A 14,198-nucleotide genomic window follows, 5' to 3' on the forward strand; every position below is an offset into this window, starting at 1 on the left:
CATTTGAGAAAGTATTTCCCCCCCTATATTAACAAAACATTTTTTAAATGTTCAAAATTATTCATTTAGATATTATTTTAAAAATGAAAAATTTGACCAAAATGAAAAAAATTCTGCAGATTTTTTTTAGTTTAAGTGACAAGACATTTTCAGTTGAAAAAAAATTTTGTTGGGAAATTTTCAACCATCTCCAAAGATGGAAAAGTTGCAGAACTTTGAGAGCTGCTTTCCTACATTTTATCCCTAGTAATTCATGTTCACTCACATATACAGTGAAAGAACACTAGTGAAGGGGCATGTTTTTAACTCTAAGAAGCTCTTTTAAATTATTAGAATACTTACCTCAAAAATCTGAGGTTTATTCATGCAAATACTCCTTACTGACATAAGTAATCTTGTTGATTCTGGTGGAACCAGTTACATAAGCGAGAAATACTCACGTGAGCAAGGATTGCAGGACTCACCAATAACAGAGCTGGGTGAAAAAAAATTTTGAATTAAAAAAATTTTGTTGGAAGGAATTTTTTTAAATGAAACTTTGAAAAAATTTCCAACTTTGGAGAAATTCCAGACTGGCAAAGTTGCCCTTGGCGGGGGAGGGGGGACACTAATCTTTGAAAAGATGGCGATGTTCTGAAAACTTAAACTGTGTACATTGGGGATGTGGAAGGGGAAGGAGATTAGTGGAAAAAAATGAGACCAGGGAAACACAAACAATCCAAAATTTCCCATTAAAAAAAAAATCAAAAATTTTCCCTCAAGAAATGTTGCTTCCAGTTACACACTTTTTTTTTGGGGGGGGGGGGTGAGGGGGGAAAGTTGGTGGCAAAATTTCTGCCAACTTTAGCCAATAACCCAAAGCTACGGCTTTGCTGCCAAAAAGGTGTGTCCGGTGAGATACAGACTATGAGTTTCCTATTCCCTGCAAAATCCTAGTGGAGACCAAGCTAAACTTTTTACCTTGATTAGCTAGGCAAGGTCAGCCTCGGCAAGGGGGTATAGTGTTGAGTTCACCTAGCTACAGTGAAGTAAACAGACATGACTTAGCACAGTTAATTTTTATCTCATCTTTTGACAATGAAGGCATAGCACAGCTTTGGATAATGCAAAGGATTTGGACAATAGGAGTATTACTGTAGATTTCTCTGTTAAGTAAAATGTTATCATAAAAAGGTAGTATTTTTAGAAAGAAGGGCCACAGTACTTATCTGGTGGAGCACTTAAGCTATTTTTGGAGGATATGTAAAACCAGTCATAATGAACCCTGGTTATTAAAACCCCAGTGGCACATTTAAAAACAGTGGGTATATACTGGAGTGTTAAAGCCCGCTGCTTCCAACCTCGAAGGGACTGTATTCCAGTGATGGATGAAGTGATTGCTGTAATCCTGCAATCAAACATTCGTGGGCAGACGCAGCCCTTGTGGAACCCCACTGAACACTGTAGGCCCCTAAGCGGATGCAGTGGTTTGTACACATAGATGTGATTGCAGGACTGAGCCCAGAGTTTGTAATCACTTGACTAACTGCAAAGCAAATTATGATGCTGTGTTTAAATGATGCATTGTAAAAATACATTGTTTTGAAAAAAAATAGCCTGAAAATACGTTTTAAAAAATAAGTAGCCATGTGTCTTCAAAAAGACAAGAGTAGCCAACATTCTAATGACACCGCACCTTTTCTGTGAGTCGGTAAGTAGCACACTCAGCAGCACAGTTAAGGGTGACGCCCTTGCTCACACCAAGACATACCTTACTTCCATGGGACTATTCATGATATAAGACAGGGGTGACCAAAATGTGGCTTGCGAGCCGCATGCGGCTCTTTTACAGTTGAAGTACAGCTCATGGAGTCTCACACCTCCCCCACATTCTCCACCTACCTCCCGGCAGCTCACCGCTGCCTCTCCCCAGCTGCTGTGCAGGGAGAGGGCCTGGCAGCACCATGCGACTGAACGGGGCCAGCAAACCCTGGCAAAATCTGTGGGGGGCGGGGACGGGGAGTGGGCTTCAGCCCTAGGCACCAGGACTCAGGCCCCCTGCCTGGGGCTGAAGGCCTTGGGCTTCAGCTTTGGCCTCCTCGCTTAGGGCGGTGGGACTTGGGCTTTGGCCCCACTGACCTGGGGTAGTGGGTCTCGGACAGGCTCAGGCTTCATTCTCCTCTCCTGGGGTCGTGTAGTAATTCTTGTGGTTGGAATGGGGGGGTCACAGTACAATGAAGTTTGTGAACCTCTGGACTAGATGATAACAATGGTCCAGTCTGGCCTTGGAATCTATAAAATCTATGAGTTCCGGTGATAATGTCAGAATTGCTCAATGTGACACTTGTTCTTCATAACTATAGATTGTGATCACACCTTCATATCTTCCACAACATTTCCATAGAACTATCAATTAAAATTCAAAAGGTAGAAACATAAATATAAATAAACATAAATGAATAATATTGGATTAAGTTGAATAAATACCAATGAAAAATATTTATAATCCCTCTCATGACTCTGGCCCAGAATGCCTTTTAGCCACATGAGGGAGTGCATAAAAACTGACAAATACATTCTACAAACGCCACAATGTTCTACAGTATTATTAAAAGGTACCCAATCAAATTCAAGCCCTGCCTTAGCTCTCTTGGCAAGCGGGGATCATGAACCTTTGCAGAGGCAGCAGCCCTTTAAGCAGCTTGAGGGACGGAGAACTGAAACTCTTTAAATTCACTGAAAATTTCTGTGTCCAATCTGACCCAAAATGTTTGTTTTTTCCATTTTTCATCATTACCAATGAACTGAAAAATCTGTTATTTCACTATATTCTATTCAAGTGTTGCTTAAGGTTTTCTGGGGGGTCAATTTCACTCAAATATGAACATTAATTGACCTAAACATCATGAATATTAACAACATATATGCTATACTATTATTTCTGTTAATTCATTTTGTCAAATTCCCTTCAATATTGTAGGTTGAAAAGTTTGTGTGTTCACGTTACACTTGAAGACTAACAAGCATAGGCGTAGTTTGACTTTTATATTGGTTGGGAGGGGGGCAGCTCCAGTCAGGCCAACGGGGCCATGCGTGGGGGGACAAATTCTGCACCTGCCCAAGGCTTACAGTTGGGGGGGGTCCCAACGCCTCCCACTCCCCTTCCAAACTATGGGCCATGCTAATAAGGTAAACTGATAAAAAGTTAAATGAAAAAGTAGGGTGCAAAATGTTTCAGGAAGTAGGCAGAGTAGAAAACCAATAAGAGACAACTAGATGGAGGCAAGCCAAGCTGTATGTATTACACGGAGACCTCCCACTGGGGTTAGCCCAGCTTTTGGGAAATGTTATTCTATCCGTACAACCTACCACAACATTTGCAAAATCTCAGTTCTGCAAAGTTCACACATGCCAAGCAACAACCAAAAAAGAAAAGGGGGTGGGGTGAAGGGGTGCATCTGAACAATGCTTCACGTGATAGTCACTTTTGGATAAATATATATGGCTAAAGCAGTCCAAGGTATGGGCTGATGGGACAGGACAGAAGATAATAAGCAGCAAGTTAGAGCTAGGGGAAGAGCCCCAGGAAGCTTGAAACGACTTTTGGCAGATTAGTGGAAAACTGGGAAGAAGGATGCTGTGTACAGACACAAAATACTTAGCTAATCTTCCTATTTCTACTACAATTGCTACTTTATACCCAGATAGGCAATCTGAGTATTGGCCTTGGGCAGCTGCTAGGAGCTAAGAATAGGGTGAGATGGAGATGTTGGGAGACAGAAAAGGAGCAAAGAAGAAATTTAATAATTTTATTAAGATGATGTTGAAGTAAAAAGAAAATGGTACAGAGTTTAAGCATAGAAGTTTCTGGTTATCAGGGAATAAGGTACAGATTATCAAGGGGTGCGAAATTCAGTTTAAGAACGGGTGGTGTACGGAATACATAATCTGCAATCTCCCTGATTGGGGGTAAAAGGTTAACAGGTCAAAGTACAGACATTGAGATATGGGAGTATGTTGTTCATATTATGGCTATGTTCAGGTATGGAATATAATGAGTGGATAGGATGATGAGGCTGGATTTACCCTCATTTGGTGAGATTTAATGTTCAGTGAGTTTATGTTTCCAGTTCATATGGTCCAATGGAAAAAGTCTCTCAGTCCCTTTCCCATAGTTGATGCACGATGTCGTACCAGCTCACACCTCTTGGTACTGATGGTGGCCGGTGATGTGTAGTAGCAGCCCTGGGGGTCATTCTTGATTTATACATTGTATTCGTAAAAGCTCACGCTTTAGGGCTTCAGGAGGTGCAGTTCATCCAATGGTACATAACAATTAGCTCCCTCCACCCCCCTGTTCCTTGAAAATGTGGCCCTCATAAGTTCAAATCTACCAACGTGCTCAGACATCTCATATTCCAAGTATAGAATGAGTTTAAATTACATTTCCTTCTTGTTTTCATAGATTCTATAATATTAAAGATATATTTATATAGTACATTTCAAAATACAAATAAGTGATATAAATATTAGTTCAAGGCTCTAGGTTTTTTGCCACCCCAAGCTCCGAGAGCACAACTGCCCAAGCAAAAAAAAAAAAAAAAAAAGTGGCCGGAATGCTGCCCCCAGAATCGTGCTGCCCCAGGCACACGCTTGCTTTGCGGGTGCCTAGAGCCAGTCCTGGCCAGAATACTTCTGCCATGACACAGGGTCTTGTCAGAAAGGAGATCCCAGAGAGTCCACTAAAAACAAACAAAACTTATCAAACAAAAACAATTTCTGGGACATAACTAGAAGCAGCAGCAAGTTTGTCAGAACAATTATATTTCCAAGCACTTTTAAACGTGCCACCTAGGGCCCTGATCCTGCTACTACAATGCCTGGACAGACCCCTGTACCCACAGAAGTCCCCACTGATTGGTGGGGCTCCAAACATTTCATAACGTAGGATCAGAGACTGGAACTGTACTCTGTTTGGATGTGAAATCAGAAGGACAGAGAAAGTTGGCCTACCATATCTGTGACTAGACTTTTCACAATTCTGGGTTTGCAATAGCCATTCTGTGTCATATAGAGGATACACTTAAAGGTTCTTTTCAGCTTTAAATGTATTAGTGATCCCAACAATATTCCCTAAACTTTAAATATGAAATGCTGCTAGGACCAGTAACACCTCAACAAAGAGCACGTGTTTTAACTGTGTGAACTGGATCTTAATTTTTAATTAATTGTTTTATATTATTTTTAAATAAAGTTTTATAAGATCTGGCTGCTAGCAGATAGTTCACAACTCTTTTGAAAAAAACATATATCCCATCTTAAACATCCTCTTCCCCCCTCATTTACCGTGGGGAACAATGCAAAAAAATAATGTAGCCAAATATTTGGACATGAATATCCAGCCCACATTTTTTCCAAGCTCCAGACAAATGAGTTATCAGACTCCAAAGAGTGTTTTCATGGTGGCCAGAAAGAATTTTTCTCTGAAGGCATTCCTTTGTCTAGTGTATCTTTCCTTTCATAGTACTAAATGCGTGCCAACAGGCAGGAATAATACACCTCTATTAATCTAACATGAAAGCTTTGCTGTATTATTAATTCTCCACATTAGTATTCATTTTCACTGATATGATCTACAAGATGCTAATATGATTACATATTAGATTGCTTACTAGAAATAGGATTATGCTTATTAACCAATAAAGCACTAGGATACAAGATATGATGGAAGCTTACTAAACATGAGCTAGTGGACCAGAAACTATGGCAGTGGTTCTCAGCCAGGTGCATGTGTACCACTAGGGGTATGCAGAGGTCTTCCGGGGGTACATCAACTCATCTAGATATTTGACTAGTTTTAAAACAGGCTACATAAAAAGCACTAGTGAAGTAAACACATGTGAAATGTACCATGCAAAATTTCATACAATGATTTGTTTATACTGGTCTATATACACTAAAAAGTATAGTTTTTATATTCCAATTGATTTATTTTATAGTTATATGGTAAAAATGAGAAAAGCAGCAATTTTTCAGTACTAGAGTGCTGTGACACTTTTGTATTTTTATGTCTAATTTTGTAAGCAAGTAGTTTTTAAGTGAAGTGAAACTTGAGGGTATGCAAGCAAATGAGACTCCTGAAAGGGGGATAGTAGGAACAACTTCGTGGAACAACCGGTTCTAAAAGGACTTCTAAATTTAACAAACGGTTCTAGCGAACCGGTGCGAACCGGCTCCAGCTCACCACTGCCTTTAACTATTTGAGTGTCATTCTTTTAACATGCTCAGAAGCAACAAGGTTCATTACCAGAACTCCAATCAAACATGAAAACAGTGTTTTGAACTCAAAGGTTAAAGTGAAGTATCGATACCTCATGCTGGAAGACATATTGGAAAAAGTTACTGTGGTATTTTGATACAAGTTGTCACATCAGCTGTTGCGCAAGGAATGTCAGCACATATGAGACCAAGTCCAATGCCCAGGAATGTTCATGGTACACAGCCATTAGGATAGTTGACAAAGACACTTGTACAGATTCTGAAAGAGGCTGCATGGCAAAGAAAAGCTGCAAAGATAACAGCAGCTATTTGCTCCCTAATCCAGCACACCAGCATGCCCATAATTTATTTTATTTTTGGAAACAGATTTTCAATTCACTGAGATAAAAATCAGGCAGTTAGATCCCCTTACCAGAGATGAGACTACAGAACCCACAGATATATGCAGAGTAGCTGCCAAGAAAAACTTTATTATAAAAGTTTACACTAGTCATGGGAGCAGACCCTAAAAATGCCTTTGGGGAACACACTGTTTATCAGAGAGAGAGAGAGAGAGAGAGAGAAACTAAACCAGGCCAAGAAGGGAGATCAGGGGTCACTGGTTTTTCAGCCATGCTTTGCAAATGCAAATGACTCCACCAGGCCCTCACATTATTGGCCTCTAAAAGAGAAAGTACACTTCAACTTATTTGTAAAGAATATAAAAAACACCTCACCAGTCCTGATCCCAATTTACTTCCTAGGGTGTTTCCTAATTACTTCAAGACTTTTCTGTTCCCAGTGCATTACATTGTTGCCAACTTGACAGGGATGGGTGAACAAGGCTTTATCCCTAACTTAAATATTTTTGTAAGTTTAAAACATTTAAAAAAGAAGATATTAAATATTCTTTTAGTTTTCATATGCCTCTTTACTTACTAGTTTTGGTTGGAGAGGGAAACAAGGCTGAAAGACTGCAAGAAAGAGAGACCCAGCTGGAAGCAGGTTAAAAAATGTTACAACAAAGCTTTTTTCCATGAATTCTCCAGTTCAGTTGTGCATACCTCACAGAGCAATATAATTTGGATAAAGTTCAGACAAGCAGCTAAATGTTGGGTACTTCTCTGATCCTATAGAGATTCACTTACAGTAATAATAGTGCTGCAGGGTCATAGTCAATGATGTGGGCTCCTAACAAGCTACAGTAACAACAACAAAGACTAATTATAATGCATCAATTTCAATTCTTATTTGATTTGGGCTCATTTCTGCAGATATAAACACACTAAATTCCACTGAGTTCCTAGAAATTTTTTTAGTTATTTCTCCTGATCACCACAAATATGAACACCGTATTTCTATTTAGTCTAAATCAACATACAATCTTTACAATAAACAAACCCCACTTTTGTACATTGTGTACAATACCAGCTTTAATCTTGAGCTATACTAAATGAATGGTGTTCAGAATCAAGCTACTTTGTCCTGTCTTGGCTATGCACAACAGTTATTCCAAGTTCAAACATTTCTTTCCTGATTGCTGGTGGACTACTGAAGCAGTTCTGCGTGTGCTGTACCTGCCACAGGCAAGAGTGATTTCTATATCTGTATTTATGGCTATTTTTCAACATTCTAAAATTATAGAAGTGCTATATACAGTTGGACCTCTAACCCTATGGCGGGTGGGGGGTAGAAGTGAAGATGGAAAACAGTAAATAAGTTTTATAATCCTGACAAACTTACCTCAAATTCATCCCTCATTCCTGCTATGGAAATAAACCCTTATGATTTTCACACTTAATCCAACTATTTAGGTTAAGTTCACTGTGCAATCATTCCTCATATGCTAAAAGTATCTTTGGTGAGATATGGGCAGCTCCCAAGAAGAAATTACACTAAAAACTGCAGTTCATAGTAGACATTCTGAATATTCGTCCAGGGATCTCAATGTGCTTTACAAACATTAATTAATGTATCTGCACTTTAAAGAGCTAGAGAACAAAGAAGTTAAGATCAAAAAGCTCAAAACATACATGAACACAAACAGCTATTTAGATGCCCATTTATGGGCTTGCGTAGGAGTTGGGTGCTAGTAAACCTTAGCTTTAAAAATTTCGAGTGCCCCTAAATGGTAGTATTCAAAGGGGTGTTGTGGCCACGCTTTTAGCTACTTATGTAGAATTTTCAGGCATGGTTAAGGGCTATCCAGTTACTCAGAATCAGTCTCATCAGAGGCATGGCTAAGCACAGATCTGTAAACTTAAGGGGCCAGAGTCCAACACCAGTGTTAATCTAGAATGGTGGTTTGTGGCCCAATCAGCACACTGCTAAGGCCTATGTGATGTCCTCAGGGCCATACAGGCAGAGTGTGTGTGTGTATACATATATCGATATCATGTTATGTGGGCCGCATCCACATACTAGAGAGCTGCATATGAGGCCCACAATGGTATATAGGTTGAGAACCACTGATCTAGAACCACTCCACCAACTTCTGTGATGTGACTATGAATTTACATTATGTAATACTATGGTAACAGTCTGTCCCACAAGGATGGAATAGGTCAACCACATTTCATGTAAACATCTACAAATTGGGTGCTTATCCTAAGCCACCTTCCAAATCATTTTAGGTTTGCCCTATTAAGAATGCTGCTCCATACATCTATAAATTACCTTAGTAAGTGATCGCCAAACACACTTAACTGAAACACCAAGGAAAGCCGTCCTTTAATTTAACATATCCGTATATCATACACATTTGCTGTGTTGCAAGAACTTTTGAAACTCGAACAGAGTGAAACAAATATAACATGGGTGCTAGGTTCATTAGCATTTAATGAAAAACAAATTAGCTGGTCTCTGGTAATAATCGGATCTTGTCTTCCCCCTTAGTTTTTCCATTTATATTATCTTCTTTCATGCAAATTAAGGGACTCCACAAACACAATTAGATGTGGCAGCTATCTCTGTAACAAGTAACTGGAAAAAGACTCAACAAAATTAATTACAGAGGTTTCTTTTCCTTACACTAGCAATGACGAAACAGTTCAGACAATTGGCAGTCCTCTTTAGATTTCATCTTTTGCAACTTGAATCAGAAGTTAAAGTTTCTGTGAAAATAAACTAAATTATGTTCCCTCCTACCGCTTCATTTTTCTCCACTCCCCCAGCTTCTGAATTTATCTTCTGAAGACTAAGTAGATCCATATTACAGCTTTTCTGACTCACCTAGAATGCACAAATATAGAACCCTGGGCAAATCTTTTCTTGTCTATTTTGTGACACCATTTGGAATTTCCATAAGAATTATTATATGGAAAAGATAGATGTATGAGTAGGTCCTTAATGAGACACATACAAAAGTAAGCGTGGATATGGGGCATGATCTAATTCCTACTGAAGTGAGTAGCCATCCATTAGCCACAGTGGGAGTTGGATAGCGGTAATATTATACTGTACTGTAAGTGTTACTAAGAACTGTGGCTAAATGCCAGCTATTATGGTTGATACTGGTGGAATTCAGTAGGAACTAATTTATGGAATGGGAGTGACAGAGGTTCAGATTAGGAGACACAGCTTTGAGTCTGCAGCATTTTTGCAGAGATAAATAGAATCGCAGGAAAAAATAGTAATATTTTGCACCCTTAAAGCCTTCCTCATCCACAGATCTCTAAGTACTTTACAGTTATTAATTTAAGTGTAACCATCACTGTGATGTTTTATACCTGTTCTGTAGATGGTTAAACTGGAGCCCAGTGATGCTTAGCACTAGATTGTGCCTTTAAAGCACAGCTATGGCATGGAGATGCACTCATTGGGGGAGCTCAAAGAGACACAATCCTTTACTGAGCTCCTTGGTGAGCATGTAACACTCCACATGCTTCCACTGAAGTCAGTGGCAGGACTCCAATGGACTCTGATGGTGTGAAAATCAGTCCTTAGAAGGAAAGGGAATAGAAACCAGAACCCCTTTCCCAATGCTCTGTTCTAACCACTGAATACTAGGCCCTTAGAAGTGCCAACTTACTCCAACTAAAGTAAACACAAGCTATAGGTGCTCTGCAGTCCTAAGAATTAGGCCCTCTGAACATCCCGCCTCAGTTATAACATTTCTATGATGATAATCCCACTTTGACATCCCACTCATCATATAGAAAGGCAGACATTAAGTTATAGAAATATGGCACCAAGGTACTGTTTTAAGTCAAACTACTGTCAGAAAACTCAGTGAGTTATGAAGAGACTTTTGCTTTAACTCTGTCAGTGTTACAGATTACGGAGATCCTTCTGCAAACCCTTCCTCACATGAGGAGTCCTTACCACTGATTTCTAATATAAATAAGGGTTTGCAAGATTGAGACCTCATCCATCTTTGGAGCAGAAACATATATTGTATTAATTCTCTCAAACTATAAGTAACTGTTGGGGCTGCTTCCTACAATCCTTACTCACTAATCCAATAGGAATTTTCATGATCAAAGCCTGCAATTTCAGGCCCTAGTTCTATAACCTACCAGCACCACCATTTTGAGAGTAAAATTAAGTTTTCCTACTTTAACACTCAGAGTCCCCCACCTTTCTCTTTTCTTCCAAGCTTGCATTAACATCCACAATATACTAACAGTAAAGGAAGAGATTTATTTCAATGCCACCAGCAGAACATGAGTAACTGAAAACTGGCCCAAGCCATGAAATTTAGATTTTAAACAATCAGATGTTTGGTAGTGGCTGTTGACTTAGACCTCTCTCTAACAAGTGTTGTGATCCTATCATTACACAAGCAATAGAACAGAACTGAATGTTAATTAGTTTCAGACAGCAGAAACCAAACATTTAATATGCTTACCTCAGTGTGGCCCTCACAGAGCAGGAACAATGGAGACACCTTCATGCACAGGGAAGACCACTTGACCAGGAGTAACTGAGGCAGAAGTCCACCTGACCCTCTCCTTTCCTTCTATCCCCTCCCCCTTCATTAGGTGGAGGCTGCTTCTTTCCCCTGCTCTCCCCACCCGTTGGCTGCAGGGGATTATGGACCTAGTGTGGGCCTGTTCCACATAACCCTCCTGCCATTAAGGGTGGTGCTGGGACCCGGTGATTGACTGTCATGTGGGAGGGGGAAGAAGGAAAGGGCAGTTTGCTGCCTGAGCACAGTAGCCACTGTGTGCTTCCTATTTCAGATGCACCCTGTATCTAGTTGCTGGATCACTGCTGATGTCAGGGGCTAGGCTGATTGTTGGCTTTGAGGTCTGAAAAGAATTTTTACTCCATGGCAAAATTCTGTGTGGGTTTTTCCCACTTTTCACCACCAGCCAGCTGCTCCGATTTTAGGGTTTAAGTTACAATGATTGCAACTTGGGTGGGTGAGAAAGCATCTGTCTGATGCCCTTGTACCACTAGGGGCTGCTGAGATGAGAATGCTAAGCATTCATAAAGATGTGGGTAGTCCGTACCCACGCTTTTCTGGCCAGGTGTTATACTACAGGTGAGCACCCCTCTTTATTTTCCCCACTTGGAAATCAATAAGTTCAGTTGAACAGAGCTAGGTAAGGAGAAGCCCACACATCCTAACAAGATAGCAGGTCCCCTTTAGTAATGTTTCAGAAAAAGAGGAATTACAATAAATAGTTCATAAGGCCTCACCTAAGGGCCCTGATTCAGAGCTAACAAAACAAATTCTCTAAGTCTGGTTAGGCTAATCCCCAGAACCCTGAATGTAGTACAGCCTAGATGACTTTTACTTCCCCTCTCTCTTAGCTAGCTTCATGCACCTGTTTAAATAGCTCATCCCCAGGTGAGGCAAAGCCTCCTTGATTGCACTCGTTTGTCCCAGCTGTTGGCTCCAACCTGCCCCTAAAAGGGGTAGTACACTTCTTCATAGAGTAGCAACGGGCCCCTGCATCTTGTGCAGCCCCTCCCATTGATAGCACAGGGGAGGGGGAGCATGTTGAGACTCTGGTTTCCAATCTAAAGGGTGATGACAGTCACACTCAGGTTAACAGTACCATTGGTGCCAGTTGAGATTTGCACTTGGAAAATCCCTGCTAAATAAGATGGGAGGGGAAGCAACACATTTGCCGCCATTCTGTGATAGTTCCTGTCATTTTAGAAGCCTTGTACCATCACATTTTTTAGAATTGTAAAAAAGTCAAAAAGAAAGAAATAGGGTTTTAATGTAGTATGTTGAAAGATGTTTCTTCATGTATAAGAGGCCAGTTTCTGGTATTTACATCGGCCTTCCAATAATTTAAGGGAAAAAACTGAAATTAACAGTAAGTGTTGTCTCAAAAAACTAGCTTTTTAAAAACAAAATAAAACATACTTTATATATGTTTATTTTAGATCTATTGGCATAATTAACCAGGCAACCATTAAAGCAGTTTAGTCAAAGTGTACTATAATTTTCCTTAATTACTAGTGGGGGGAAAAGAACAATCAATACAGTATGTTAAGTACTGTGTCTCAAAGTAAGCATTTTTTAGCATCTGTACTTACCTTAGAAAATTAGGGTATCCCATAGGGTAAACTAGTTGAAAAACAAAATAAAAAAACCCAATGCATGGATTAATTGACTTTTTGACAATTACTCACCTTACATTTGAATGTGAAGATGTCATGGGGAAAAATTCAAAATGTTTCTTTGATAGTGACTAAAGGTGATTGCTTTTAAAATACTCCTTTAAACAACAGATGAAATATTTATTATTTCAAATGTCTTTGGAACTTCAGATAAAAGGTATTTTTAAGTGAAATTCTGCTAGTCCCTGGGTGGGGAGGGAAGGGACTTACTCTTCCCCTGCACAGTCATCTTTGCAGGGAGATCAGACCCACCTCCGGGTACCTTCCCCCGGCTGCACGGTGCTCCAAATGCAGGGAAAGAGCAAGTCCTGTACCTCCCCAGTCTGGCCAGAACTAGCAGCTAGGAGCCCTCAGCTGGGGACTCCAAGCAGCACATGGGAGATCAGATTCACCTCCACCTCTGGCAACTTCCTGCAGCTGCAGGAAGCTCCAGGGCTGCTGCCTAGCCCTGGAGCTTCCTGCAGCTGGGATAGGTACCCGGAGGTGGGTCTGATCTCCCCGCCACAGTGGGTGTGCAGGGGAAGAGTAAGTCTCATCCCTCCCCAGCCCAGAGGGGACTAGAAGCTGGAGCTGGGGACCCAGGAGGAGCCCTGGCTGGGGCGCCCCCAGCCCTGCCCTTTCCCCTGCCCTCCAATAGCTAGATTTCACAGGGGTGGTCTGATTTCATGTTCAGTGACACATTTTTCACAGTCATGAATTTGATAGGGCCCTTATTATAATACCATATGCATAGAGTATGACTTCTTCTAGAGGAAGCTTCTGAAGTAATGTTTGTCTTAATTTTTGTGTGAAATTACTGGAAGAGAGACTATAATGTAACATATAATCTGAGCAAATAATGTGAAATCTTAAAAACTAGCAGGACCGCTATGGAAGGTCAAGCCAGAGTATGTGTTATTCACAAAACACTTGGAAGACTAATTAGTGGCCCTAAAGTTTTTGATGGGCATGAAGATCTGAATACTGCATAACGTATCTGCGTCATGTATTGTAGTGTATATCAGAAAGCACAACAGAAATGAGAAATCATTCTATTTGATCCTAGAACAGAAGAACTCCCCCAACATGAACCTTTCCAAACATGCATGCTATCGGTTTCAGCCCTAGTGAACTTTGTCCTGTCAAAAGATACAGAATGTTTTCCCCATGCAAAGCTGTCTTTAAGTAACTTGAAAATCACTTAGGCTAGCTCGAGAGACTGATGATTATCTGTGTGCTCTTCTGATATTGTGCTGCACTAACAAGCTGCCCCTATGTTCAGAACACATTTGTTGGTATTTTTAGGTAAATAAGTCCACTGCAGGTAATTTGCCCAGGAATTCTAGGAGCGAAGGTCAGTATACTAAATATCTCAAATCCCAACAGCAAGAGCAAGATTG

Source organism: Lepidochelys olivacea (assembly GCF_965140295.1).
Source record: "Lepidochelys olivacea isolate rLepOli2 genome assembly, chromosome: 11".
In the NCBI taxonomy this organism is placed as follows: domain Eukaryota; kingdom Metazoa; phylum Chordata; order Testudines; family Cheloniidae; genus Lepidochelys; species Lepidochelys olivacea.